Source organism: Protopterus annectens, chromosome 3.part0 (genome assembly GCF_019279795.1).
Source record: "Protopterus annectens isolate FY-2018-M chromosome 3.part0, PAN1.0, whole genome shotgun sequence".
In the NCBI taxonomy this organism is placed as follows: domain Eukaryota; kingdom Metazoa; phylum Chordata; order Ceratodontiformes; family Protopteridae; genus Protopterus; species Protopterus annectens.
In genome coordinates, this window is record NC_056731.1 from 509148667 (window position 1) to 509161904 (window position 13238).

Genomic DNA, 13238 nt, shown 5'->3' on the forward strand with positions numbered 1-13238 from the left:
GGAGAATGGACATGTCCATCCTGATGGAAAGGAAGGTGGTTCCTGCGTGGTTTGTAATGCTCTTCTGATGATAAGGCCACATCTAGAGAGTGGAAGCTCACTAAAATGTTGGGAGAGGGTGCTGGGAAGATGTTGGTGCAGGCATCCAAACTACTGAGACTAGTACCTTTTGGTGTATGTGGGAAATCATGCATGCTCAGACAAGAGGGAATAGGTGACCCTTCTACAGATGCAAGTGTCACATCACCAGCAGGGGTTGAGATAGGACATAAAACAGAAACAAAAAAACTCTTAATGCCAGGATGCAGGGGAGAGCACTACACACATTCATGGCTACCTGGATAATGAACCCCATGGAGAGTGTTTGTATGATTTTGGGGGGAGGTCTAATAGGCAGCAGGAAGGGGAACAATAATAACTCAGAAAAAAGCAAACACATGACTATTCTGACAATACTATTTAAAAGCAAATAGGACATTGAAATGCAGAAATCAGATTGGGAAACAACATTTTAGAAATGTGTTGGTTCATAGGCTATTACTAGGCTAATGACCATCATGGCCTTTTCAAGCCTAGCCACTCAACCCAACCAAAATTTGTCCCCAAGTACCTAGAGCATCTTTTCAGAGATGTATTTTACTAAGGGGGCAGCTAAGGGTTTTGTGTGGGTGGGTGGGGGGTATGTGAGTAGGGAATATTCTATTTATTGTTGGCCTCTATCCATCAGAGACATGGGGGCCTGACTAGGGGTGAATTTACGATTTCCCATCCAATGGTCAAGGATTCATTTGAACAGAGTCAGGTATGAACTCTGCTTCACGTGGATAGGGTGTCTACTCCATAGTGTGGGGATCATTTGAGACACACATCAGTCTCTCCAGCATGTTCTATTTCATAAGTTCAAAAACAGCATTCAGGCCCAAAGGCCATCAAGAAATACTGATTCCACAAAACTAGGAAATAATACCAAATCCCCCAATCACTCCTCCAACCAATACTTAAAAATACTTAAGGAGTCAAATCTCTCAACCTTAAGTGGCAATCAGTTCCAAAGTAAAGGAAGTTTCTTTGTGATCAATTGACCTATAATAGTAGTTTTATAAACCTTGGTCACATACATATAATTATTATGTTTGAGTTTTAATATTTTTGTTATTCTCTAAATTTAACATGGCCTGTAAAACATCATCTGTAAATGCTTTGTATCCTAAAATTAATTTGATTCTAAAATATCTATAATGAACTGTGTAAAGACTAAGCCTTTAAAACCATTCACCATAGTCATAATTTGTAACAGAAGGAATAAGCTTAGCAAATTATCTTTAAACTCTTTTTAGCTTCTCAACCCACCTTCTTTTATGTATATAAAATACTCCAGAATCCGTCCGTCATAAATGTATATATATTCACTAAACACTTTGCATGAATTGAAATGTTTTTCAGCAATTAGCCTAATTGCCTCATTGCTTTAATAGTAGCAACAGATGCAAACTTGAAAAAAAAATGTGCAGTCACCGTAATTCCCAAATCTTTATATTCCTTAACCATATATATAAAATATAATTTTGTAAGAAAAAAATTGAATGCGTTATGTTTCTAGCAAAATACATAATGTTCCATTTGCTGGTGCTAAATATAAAAGCAATCTCTTTACTCCAGTTTGAAAATATATACATATAAATGTTAATCTCAGTATAATCATTATTACATGATATCATGGACCCTAATTTGCAATCATCAGCATATTTATTTATCCAGCATTCTCTTATAATTGGAATAGTTGAAAAAACAATGTTAAATAATAGCGGTCCAAACACAGATCCCTGCAGAACATCTGAAGTTATACTTACAGGAGTAGAATTTTCACCCATGGTAGCGCATATTGTTTCCTATTAGGAAAGCCATTCAGTAATCCACTTAATATATGGATTAATTTTATATGTAAACAAAACATCAAACTTTGTTTTATGTGGTGAAATGTCAAAAGCTTTGGTTAAATTTAGTAATATGGCATCATGCCATAATCCATCACTGAAGTAAGCTGGTCATAGAATTCTAATAAGTTAGTGAATGCAGATCTTTCCTTTAAAAAACACTCTGATTAATATCATATAAATTATCCTTTTTTTATTTCATTGTTTATCAGCTCCATCAGATATCTTTCAAAGCATTTCCTTAAGAGAGAGGTTAAACTTACTGGATGATAGTTATTAATAGCATATTTCCTTCCTTTTTGTGCAATGGAATAACTTTGGATAACTTCCAAGCCAAAAGAACTGTCCCATTATGAAGTAAAGAGTCAAATATACTGGTTGAAGGAGAACTTACATTTTCATTAATTGTTTTTCAAAGGACAGCAGGGATTTTGTTGGGACCAACAGAAGTCTTTACTATTAATTTTTGCAATACATTATCAACATTACTCATAGAAATTAAAGCACAATTATTAAAATTAACAATCAACTTTTTGCCTTGTCCTAAAAATATTGCCTGGATATTTGAGACATTAACAAAATGTTTATTAAACTCACTAGTTAATACAAAATGGTTAGTAACCAAGTTCCCATTAATTCCAATTGATATAACAGTATTAACTGAATTTTATGTGAATTTATATATTTGCAATATTCTTTTCTGTTACCATTGCCAGAAGTCAGACTAATTTCAAAAGAAGAATGTTATTTTATTCTTCAGTTCTTTCGTAATTTTACCTAGCTTTCTTTTATTAACCGTAGTAAGAAACTCATAATTCATTCCAAGTACAATTCTTCTTTCTATATACCTAAATATATACCTATATATCTAAAGTTCTTTGTTCCACTAGTAAGGGTATTTTTTATCAAGATTACATTTATTGTCTTTAGTGTTTTCAACAGCACTAGATAATATATAATGTAAAAATATCACTTCAGGTCTAATTGAAGAGAGGCCACTAGTCTAGTAAGGCTAACCCGGTTAATGAAAGGATAAATAAAAATAAAATAAATTATATTCACCATCTATATTCATAAATAACTCACTCAATTTAATTTCACTTATGTTCTTAATAATGTTGTTATAGTCAATTACCTGATAATTAAACTTAGTGGACTTCTTAATGGACTTGATGCTAATAGACTGAATTTTAGGAAATTATGATCAGACATACCTAATGTCATGTCTATAGTAATAATAGAAATTAATCTCTCATCATTTGTTATTATCAAATCTAACAATTTATATTTTATTATATTACACTTGACCATTCAGTCATATCATAATAGGCTAACATTTTCAAAGAAAGTGTTAGTATACATATTGCTAGAAGTCAAAGTTTTCCAGTTGATATCCAGCTAATTAAAATGGTAAGCAAAGTTTAAATTCTTGGATCTGTTGTTTCTGGTTCTGTTCATTTTGTGAATGTGCAAAGGATCCATCAGGATAGGATCTGATGATGCCTTATATGCCAGGCATAGATTGCCTCTCAGTAACCTGTAGGAAGAAGACTGAGTATAGAGATAGGGCATTAAAGCTGTCTATACTGCTGTTGGTCTAAATGTGTGGAAGGCACTGTAGCTTTGCATTACTAGAGTACTTTCTGATGCTTTAAACCAAGTCTCAGTAACAGCCCCAATATCTATTGTTGAGGCTCCTAGCATTGAGCAGTAGCACCTTAAGGTTACTTTAAGTTTTTGTTACTATGTTGGTAGGTTTGCCATTGCCTAAAAAAGGCTCTAAGGGGGTGGATACATTTTTAGCCAATATCTGAAAGCCCAGTGGGGACAGGTACTGACCATCCTTGGAAAAACAACACAATCTGTTAACCATGTTCTTCTATGCTGACAGGTATTGGATCTCCCTGGAATGAAACCCGAAGCTAATCCAGTTTTTAAAATCAACTATTTTTTGTTCATAATGTGGCATCATCCATGAAGGTAGTATTCTGCTCAATGCAAGACCTGCATTCTTTCATTTCATATAGTCCGGTGAGGTAGGTCTCAGGTCATTTACACCCGCAGGGACTATGACAGAATTATATTGGTATCTGTGGTAAAGTGACTTGAGTGTGTGCATGATATTGCTGATCCTGGCTCCGGATATGCAACTAACCATTATTTTTTCCTAGTCTAATTTGGTCAGTGGGGCATCTGTGTGTCATACAATGGAATCCTCTATGATGAGTCCTAAGTAAAGTATTTGCTTGTCTTGTGGGCTTCGATTTTGGGGGTCCATTGGGTGTAGACATATGTGTGGTGTTGCTTTTGATGTGTGTGAGGATAAGCACTATTGTTTGTAGGCTTAGGAGATCTTTGAAGTTTGGGAAGGTTTCTTTTAAGCGTCTTAGCATAAAATGGTCTATGTGTGTGGCGAACGGTATGTGTGATGGATGTAGTGTATGTGTTCTTGACAACCTTGTTTGTAGATGAGATTTTTGCCTCCAAGGAAGTTGTGTATGTACATCTCTTGTATTCTGTGTTCGTTTATTTAAGAGTTAAATGGTCGTATTAGAACATGAAACAGTTGCTACATTATCTCAGACATTTGGAAATTCCCTATCCATGTTGTCTGGATTTGTATTAGGGTAGACTATTATGGTTTAAGGACTTTTACAGAGTTTTACAGAGATCTACTAGGGTGGTTTCTAGGGTTAAGAGCAAGATGTTAGATATTGTAGGATATGGTATTAGTATTGTTCTTTGGGCAAACTAGCTGCTATAAGCTTAACTCCACTAACTGCATCACTGTGTTAAAAGGTTACAATTCTAATTCTAGCTTTATAGATAAATTTTAATGTCTAAAGGTTTGTTGTTTTTTATTTTATCTGTGACATCTGTTGATTATTTGGATTGAAATGAATGACATAGTACACATGGGATGATGGTTGAATTGTGGGAAAGTGTAATGATCTGAAAAAAACGCTTTATTTATATGGTTTTATGCTTGTGTGTCATTTTTTTGTTTGCGGCGCGAGGGTGTCCAACTTGGTTCGTGGTGGTGCTTTCTTGTTTATTGGTTTCACATTGCACCAGTTATCCATTTTTTTGTAAATTTTAATGTCTAAGAATTTGCTTCTGGACAGTGAGCAGCTCCGTGCAAATTAGTCTAATTTATAGCAAACAGAAAAGAGTTGCAAATTGACTTCTGTGCCTCTGGCCAATAAAGAACTACACTTTGAGCTCCCTGGAGAGCTTCCCAACTCAGAGAGACTGGGCAAACACATTCTGTCACAAGATGGATGTAAAAGCACTGCAAAAGTACCTCTCAAGTGCAGTTCAAGTCAAGTCAAAGTCATGTCAAAGAAAACTTTATTGTCATTCATAACTACACCACAGTGTAGCTGAACGAAATCATGATGATTCGTTCCCAGTGCAAAAACACACATACAGAGAAGAATAATAAAACAGCATAAAATAAAATAAAAGTAAAAATAGAATAAAATAATAACATAATGACCAGACACACTTTACATATAAATAGAATTGAGTAACAACATGTGCATGACCTTACTATAGCATAAGAACTAAGCAGCATATGGAATAGTCAGCATGAATATTGTACAGTGTGATTTATATTGCATTTCAGAGTCCTACGGTAAGGTAAGGTGTGAACCAACTTTAAATATGCACATCAGTTAGTTATTGCACATGAAAAAATTTAATACTTATAGTGCAACAAAGCCTGATTATGTAAGGATCTGTACAGTCAGATGAATAGCATAACTATGTGGTAGGAGGGGAAGTATGCATTGACAGTCTCCTGGCTCGTTTTTCACAAGAGTTCAGTAGTCTGATGGAGTGAGGAAAGAAACTGTTGTTAAGTCTAGAAGTCCTACAGTGCATACTTCTGCATCTGCTACCTGAGGAGAGGTGGGAAAACATACCGTTTGCAGGATGCAAAGGATCATTGGATATCTTCCTGACTCTACTGATGCGGCGTGATTCATGTAGGTCTTTCAGAGGTGCAAGAAAGGAACCAATACTTTTCTCTGCTGCCCTTATAACTCGCGTAAGAGCCTTACGATTGGAGGTGTTGCAGCCCCCATACCAGACAGTGATGTTATTGGTAAGGACCCTTTCGATGTTACCCCTGTAAAAAGTTTGGAGGATGGTCTTTGATAGTTCAATTCAATGCCAAACAACTAAGTCCCTGATTAATTCACCCTCTGTAAGGCAATTTCAAACCAAACAGAATCAAGAACCAACAAACAAAAAAAAATTATTTTTCAGGCAAACATAAGAGGTAAATGATGTAAAAATGCAGTCAAATGGTAGTGGTCCTTCACATTAGCAAGTGCGAAAAAAAATCAAGAAGAGTAGTTTATTTTAGCCTCACTTACTCTAGATACAGCAGAAACACTTTGTAATCTCTGCAAAGGATGCCAAGCTTTACTGAGCTCTGTGAAAGTGAGCACAGAGCTGCCCAAATGTGCCTAACTTATAGCAAACAGAAAAAAGCTGAAAACTGACTCTTGTGACCTCTGGCCAATAACAACTACACTTTGAGGTCCCTGGAATGCTTCCCACCTCAGAGAGACTAGGTAAACACCTTCTGCCACAAGACAGATGATCCTAGAGTTCTTAATGTAAAAACACAGCAAAAGTAATTTTCAAGTGCAATTCCATACCGACAGCTAAGTCCCTGTCTAGTTTGCACTTCTGCAAGGAGACTTAAAAACAAATAGAATCAAGAACCAACAAACAGTCAAAAAGTATGATTTTTTTTCTGGTAAAAATGCAGTTAAATGCTTTAAAAATGCAGTCAAACAGTAGAGACCCTTCAAATTAACAAGTGGAAAAATAGCTTATCTTAGCCTGGGTGGCTGTAGATACAGCAGAAACACTTTTTAATCTCAGGCAAGGATGCCAAGCTTTGCTGAGCTCTGTGGAAGTGAGCAAAGAGGTGCACAAATGTGCCTAATTTATAGCAAACAGGAAAAAGTTGAAAACTGACTCCTGTGCCCTCTGGCCAATAAACAATTACATTTTGAACTCCCGACTCAGGAGAGACGAGGCAAACACCATCTGCCACAAGATGGATGATCCTGGACCTCTTAATGTAAAAGAACAGCAAAAGTAATTCTCCAGTGCAAGTCCCTGGCTAGTTCACCTGTCTGCAAGGCAGTTTAAAACCAAACAGAATCAAGAATTAACAAACAGACTAAAAGAGGTTTTTTTCTGGCAAAATAGAGTTGAATGCTTTAAAAATGCAGTCATACAGTAGAGATCCTTCAAACTAACAAGTACAAGTGCAAAAAAAATAAGGAAACATAGCTTATCTTAGCCTGGATGGCTCTGGATACAGCAGAAACACTTTGTAATCTGAAGCGAGGAAGCCAGCTTTGCTGAGCTTTGTGGAAGTGAGCATGTTGCCATGCAAACTTGCCTGATTTACAGCAAAAAAAAAAAAAAAACTGAAAACTGACTCCTGTGCTCTTCGGCCAATAAACGAACGCAGTTTGAGCTTGCTTGCTTATTTCCCAACTCAGAGAGACGAGACAAACACCTTGTGACACAAGATGGATGAACCTGGACTTCTTAATGTAAAAGCACAGTGAAAGTAACTCTCAAGTGCAATTCAATACAAAACAAACTTCCAGGCTAGATCACCCTACTGCAAGACAATTTAAAAGCAAACATAATTAAGAACCAACAAACATACAAAAATAATTATTTTTTTTCAGACAAAAATACAGTGAAATGATTTAAAAATGTAGACACTAGAGATCTTTTAAATTAATAAGTACAAGTGTAAAATACGAGAATGACTTAAAATATGTGACAAGCACTCATCAAAAACAGATTTTCTGACAAAGACCTTGATTTCTTTTTTTTTCTATTTTCTAACAAACAGGCATGTTAAATATTTAACAAATATTGTATTGTAAATAATTTAGCGTTTTTACATTAACATAAAACCATTCATGTTAATAACCAATTAAGTTTCACTAAAAATATTTACACTACTTACATGCTCTCCATTAAAACAGTCATCATATTAATTTTTTTTTAAATATTATAAGATATAAGATTTTTTATTGTTCACTTTCCATGTGTTTTACTCACTTAATAGGGTTGTATTAGTAGTAGGGTGTTTAACTGTGGTGCGATTGGTCCTGGATTCAGAACTGGACTATTTACTCTCAGCCTGACAGTTGATAAAGAGGACTAAGGAGATGTGCTGCTAATGAACTGCTTCTTGTGGTGTAGAGTTTGATTCTCCCAGCCGTCAATTACCTACTGTATGGCCTTGAGCAAGTCACTTAACCAAACAGTGTCTTTGGGGCAATTGGGAATTTATGTTAGGCTCCTAAATGATCTCCTGAACTGCAAAGTTACTGATGAATCATTATCACATATAACCAAGGGTAGTGAAACTTTTGGCCAGAACTTTGAATTTATACTACCTTTATTGTTTCTGTTTTTTCCATATAGGTGCATTGGTACTTATTAGGCTATTGATCCGTGAGGCTCTTTACAAGCTAAGCTCTGTATTCCTATGATATCTGTTGCCCTTGTAACTTAAGTGCAAACAATCCAGAGCTGGAAGAGCATTTACATGTTACTCCAATCCGTAAGGGACAAGGCTGCTAAAGCAGGTGTGAATTTGTAATTTCTCATATGTTCATCCAGATTACATTTAAATATAGTAAGGAAAGCACTGCTTTATGTGAAGATGAATATGATCCCAAATAAGCAGCAGTCTTTGTAATTCATCTCTCTCTCCAACAGGTTATATTTATTTTGTATTATGATGTACTTCTTTAACTAGAGACAGAAAGTCAGATTTTTTTTAGCAGAGTCTAGACCAAGAAGCTCCTGTTAGAAAAAAATGAATAATTAGCCTTACTGCAAAATGTATAAAACACGGCACGATAACTAAAGTATCGATCAGGGGAGGATAGAAAAAACTTGGGAAGAAATACTGGAAAGGCAATCTACACAGGAACAAGATGGTGACATCCAAATGGTTCCCATGTATGCAATCAAGTCTAGTTAGGATTTTTGCTTAGAAGTGTTTGCAAGGGTATTTCATACCTTGTGCATCTATGCCTTTTAGACTGTGATTTAATAAAGATGTTTAAAAAACAGATTTTTGCCTCCTTCAAACAACTTTATTATTTTTTCTATTTATACTTACATATGAGTATAGTGGTCAAAAGTAATGCATACTGGCAAATAGATCATTCTGATTACTCCACTTCTGGGAACTGGGGGCTAGTTTCGAAAAAAAAATCACGCCATTACAGCCCTTTGGGCTGACTGATGGTAGGTGAGTAAGTAGACGTATGTGTTAGACAGTCCTGCCTCCCTTTTTTTGGGGGGGGGGCGGTTCTTGATTTTTTTCATCTCCCATAATTCTGAAAAAACATTACTGGACAGGTAATGACACAATGTTGTCTGCAATCATGTCTCTCAACCAATCAGGGACAAATCCAGACTGTGACGATCAGGGACTCTTATAAAACATTACATCTGATGTTGTTAATCTTCGTTCATTCCTTACTGATGGGTTATCAGTTCCGTCCTCGGAACCGAACCGCCCAATATCAATCTCGCATCAACCAAAAACACTTGAGCCAAGGTCCTACCCAGAATGCTCTGCTCCCTGTTAACTCAGATCTCATTTGCCTCGTTGCTGTACAGCCGTGTCAAGCCACTCTCTCAGCTGTCTAATTATTTGAAAGTTTTATACATTGTTCTTCCTCTAAATATTTTCATATAGTTTCTACTAATATTTTCCTACCCTATCATATACTCTAGACTCTCTCCCTTCAGTCTTTTCTCTTTATTACCCTTTTTCTTACCTTTGAGGTAATTCTTCATTACCATCGTTGATAGTCCTTCCTTTTCTCTTCTTACCCTTTTGGGTAGCCTTTCCTCTTCTTTTTGGTACTGTTCTTCTTCTCCACATCATTATGATGGATAACAAAAGTAGCGGTGGTTTCAAGCAGTGTATGGATTGCAGCCATAAATTACTGCCTTCCGATGGCCATGACTTATGTGTCTACTGTCTGAATGTCTCCCATCTTACTGTGGATCCCCCGTGTAGGATTTGTAAATATTGTCCTACAAGGACTCTTAACGAGAGGAAGAATAAGTTAATTTTGAAAGGTCTTTTCAAGTCTCCTTTCTCTGAGGCTATTTCTGGGTCGGAGGCCTCACCCCTCCTGTTAAAGACCGTAAGAGGCATTCTTCCTATTCATCATTGAAGTCGCTCCCCTATTCTCCCTCTGGAGATCGTAGTCGACTCATAAGAAGGTGAAATTGATTACTACTTCAGTGCTGTGACCCTGTTGGCTCCAGGCTCGGGACCGCCTCAAATGATTCTGGCTCTGGTCATGTCATCCTTATCGATAAAGGCACTGGAGTTCCCAGTGCAGACTACAGCTCTGACAGTTCTGTCACAGCCCTTACCGGCAACGTCCATTCAGGTACAGTCCCCTTCGGCTCCAAGTATGACTTTTCTGTACTCCACAGCGCAGACATTTTCGGCACCATGTCCTTTGGTGCAGTCCTTCTCGGCACCATCCTTATTACCAGTGCAGACACTTTCCTCGACAACACCGTACCCATCAGGGCAGACTTTTGCTTTTATCAGACACCTTCAACTACTATAGCGCTGTTGTTGTCGCAGACTACTTCCACACCATTTTCTTCGGTGCAGACGTCCTCGGTTCTGGGCTCTGCACCTATTGAATTAGCAAGGACTAAGTATTCTCATTCACTGGATCCATTTGCTGGCAGTCAATATAGTCCTTTTCTAGAAAGGCCAGAATTGCCATCCGCTTTCTCCATGAGGTCAACCAGAGTCTCTCTGAACAATATGTGTTATGGCTTGTTGACCAGTTGCTTGTGGCCAGAGGTCTCCCTCATCCATCAAAGTCCACATTCCCTGCTTCAGGTGAACATATATCTCCTCAAACTCCAACTTACACTCCTCTTTCAATGTCTACCCAAGTTTCAAAGCCTATTACTCTGACAGCAGCTTCTCATCCACTGACTCCTGTACTGGATCTCACTTTGGAACCGGAGTCGTCCTTGTGGCCCTTGGTGCATTTGGCATTGGGCTCTTCTCAGGTCAGTGGCTGTGCCATGGGGGAGGGCATTCCTGGTTCCATGCCAATTATTTTCCATGGCACCCTCCAGTGAGCCTCTCTCTCTCACGGTTCACGGTCCTCTTGAGACTCCTGGTCTGGGGGTGGGCTTGTCGGGGCGGGGTGTGACCCTGGTTCATGAGGTTGTCATGCTCGGTTCCGGGCTCCCATCCCTCCTTGGGTGGGCCAGCCTTCCAGGCTATGGAGAGTGTGCTTGCCACCACTGGCAAATCCCACATACTGGAGTCCTCTCCCCCTCTGTGCCGCAACTGTCACAAGCCACAACCACTGGACACCGGGTACAAGGGCCTCAGGTTTCTCCTCCTCAGGAGACCCCCCTCTTTGCAGTCTTCCCCAGAACCTCCCACTGAGGAAGTAACCCACAAAGCATCGTGCAAGAAGAAGCACATGGACTTCACGGAGCAGTCATTGACTGAAGATACAGATTTTGATGATGGGGAAGTGTCCTTTGGTGACATCCTTGAGATCCTTAGACAGAGAGGGGATTGGAAGTCCTCTAACCCGTCCTCTGAAGAATCCGTATTCCTGCATGCTTTTCGTGCCTGGCCCCCTACCTCCTGGGTCACCCTGCCTGCCGATGAGTTCATCTAGCTCATCGTCCTGTGCGCATGGAATGCTCCTGACACCCTGGAAGTGATACGAAGGAGACCAGATAAAATATTATCGCCCCCAGCTGAGCACCCACATTGGTCACGACGTCTTCCAGTAGATGCTATGGTGCTGGCAGCTGCAACTAAGAAGGATTTGGCAAAAGAGAGCCAAACTGTCCAGCCATCCAACAAGGAGTCCTGGGCAATTGACAGACTAGGGAAGTGTGTGTTTGTTTCATCAACCTTCGCCATAAGGTCTTTGGATTATTTGGCACACTTTACCAGGCTTCAGAGGGATCTTATCAACCAGCTATCTGAAACCTTGGCAGGAGCTGTTTCTGATGAGGTTTGTGACAACGTGGCTTCTCAGATAGCCACCCTAGAGTCCATTTACAACTATTCCATGCGCCTTATATCTCACGCAATGGAAGGGGTGGCTAGAGTGGCAGGCGCGGGTATAATCAACAGACGACATGCCTAGATGCGCCTATGTGACTTTGCAGACTCCTTTAAGGCTTCCTTCATTAATGCCCCCATCGAGGTTGCTTCTTTGTTTGGCCCTAAAGTGAAAGATATGCTAGCAAGGTGCGAACAAGATGGCAAGACCCTGTCTGCCATTGGTGTCAGACACTCCACTCCTCAGCGATTCTACTCCAGAAATCAGAGAAGTAAGAAGATGTGGCACAGGAAATCACAGGATTCTTTTCGGGATGCACATGTCGAGTTCTCCCCTAGAAGCAGAGGGGGAAACTCCAATGGAAGATGCCCCTTTTGGGGCAGAGGAGGTCTGTGAAACCAGAGTTCCGGAGATTCCTTCTCTGGCCAACCCTATCAGTGCTCCGGAAGCGTTGCCTGACTGCTCACCTCTGGAAGTGGTCGGGGGTAGTTTTTCCTTGTACCCTGCTGCCTGGCAAAATTTAACCACTGACTCTTGGGTACAATGCATAATATCCGGAGGCTATTACATCCCCTTCCATCTTTATCCAAACTCATCCAGAATATTACCTGATGTTCCACCCAGTCAAAGGGAAGCAGCAGCACACGAAATCCAAAAGCTGCTACAAAAATAAGAGTCCCCCAGACCAGATAGGATCCGTTTTTTACTCAAGTTTATTTTTAGTGCCAAAAAAGATAGGGGACTGGAGATCAATTCTGGATCTCAGCACACTGAACAAATTTGTAAAAACAGAGAAATTCCAGATGGTCACAGTTCAGTCTATCCTTCCTCTTCTGGAAGAAGACTGGATGTGCTCTATAGATCTTCAAGATGCGTATTACCACATAAAAATGGACAAATGCTCAAGAAGATACCTCCGCTTCTGTAAAGGAGCCAGTCACTACCAATTTTGAGCTCTGTCCTTCGGTCTCTCTACAGCCCCAGAGTGTTCACCAAATGTATGGCAGTGGTTATCACTCACTGGCGACTTCAAAGATTCCAGGCGTTGCCATATCTAGACAGCTGGCTCCTCACTGCCCCCACCAAGCGTCTACTGGAAGAAGCCCTTCACTACACTCTCCTAACAGCTCAAAGCCTGGGAACCACTGTAAACTGG